The sequence below is a fragment of the Galeopterus variegatus genome, unplaced genomic scaffold (genome assembly GCF_000696425.1).
Source record: "Galeopterus variegatus unplaced genomic scaffold, G_variegatus-3.0.2 Scaffold3621, whole genome shotgun sequence".
Classification (NCBI taxonomy): domain Eukaryota; kingdom Metazoa; phylum Chordata; class Mammalia; order Dermoptera; family Cynocephalidae; genus Galeopterus; species Galeopterus variegatus.
In genome coordinates, this window is record NW_007729732.1 from 80129 (window position 1) to 81631 (window position 1503).

Consider the following 1503-nt stretch of genomic DNA (forward strand, 5'->3'; position numbering starts at 1 on the left):
CGGGGCCTTGGTGTTATCAGCACCGCACTCTCCCGAGTGAGCCACGGGCCGGCCCCAAATAGCGATCATAATTAGATTAGACTTTCTCTTTTCCCTTTTTAATTATTGGCAATTTTTTCCAATTACAAGAGCAGTACATGTTTATCATAATATTACAAAAAATTACAGTGAAGAATATTAATCATGATGATCACTTTAAATATTTTGTTGCATACTCTTCTCATCTCAATCTCTCAAATTTTTAGGATCACATGCTCTGTCTTACCTATTTATCTATGAACATACAGACAGACAAATAGTGTTTTAGCCCTATACGGTACTTACAGTTTTAAAGAGTTTTTCACATGCATTACTTAATTCAGTCCTGTGAAGCACAATATTATCCTCATTTTCCAATAAGAAAATGATAATAGGAGTCCATACAATATGCAATACCTTTTATGTGCACTAGCAGCCATTCTCGATTTTTTTTTTAAATTAAGGGTAGATATCAAAGTAATTTAAGGCTAAGGAAAAATGCACCACCACTGAAAATATGTTGTTTTCTCCTAGAAGGATTTATTACTACCCTAAATACATCACCTTGATATATGTACACATAAAACACAATTGCGGAAGTTTTAATAATTTTTCCTGTATCTTGTGTGTAATATTGATGAAGTAAATGATCAGTCCTACATGTACTATGAACTTGAAGCCACGAAATATGGAATCTAATTCCTGCTAAAGTATATGAGCTTTAAAAACAGATCAAAGTTTATGTTTTCTTTTTCAAAGTGAAGAGCATTATTTACTACTAATAAAACACATTGTATTAGTGCAGTTGTACACAAAATGACCAGCAGTTTTTATAAGTGATAGCTTAAAATATGAGCATCCCTAGTGAAATTGGGTGACATGATGTGGTATTTTGCTGTGGTCCTTGAGATATATTATTGCACGACTTGGAAAAGGAACCAGGTATCAAATCATTTCTCTGAGTCTATTTCTTCTTCATCTGTAAATAAGTCCTTGCCTACCTCACAGGGTTATTGGGAATACCAAATACTTCACAAAAAATGCTTTAAAACACTTACACAGGAGATCAGGAATCACATGCCGTGTGATAGGAGTAATAGTGGGGGATGCACAGGGTGCTTTGGACATTGGCTGGGGGGTGGGAGAAGCTTTTCTGGAGACATGTTTGTATCAGTCGGGGTTCAATCGGGGACATGGAAACGACTCTCAACTTGGAACTTGGAATGTAATGAAGGGAACTGGTCAGACAGATAATAAAAGACCTGAAAAGCCAACAAGGTGGTGGTGAGATATTCCAGAGACTGGCAAAATCAGGCAGCCACTCTACATCTAGGCTAGACCTGGGCAGTTAAGATTCAGTAGGCTTCCACCTTCTCTCTTTCCCCTCCGTGGCACCCTTGAAGGACATATGGTCCAGGGGTATTCAGTCGGAGAAGGGACACAATCACATTTGACTGTGATGCAGTCCAGAAACTGTTATTGTGC

The 1503-nt window shown here is 37.6% G+C and overlaps 1 protein-coding gene across 1 annotated transcript in view; it reads right to left on the reverse strand.

The window, feature by feature from the left end:
- Positions 1–1503, reverse strand: part of LOC103601184 (dimethylaniline monooxygenase [N-oxide-forming] 5-like) — a 15561-nt gene that overhangs the window by 12841 nt on the left and 1217 nt on the right. The window lies entirely within an intron of this gene.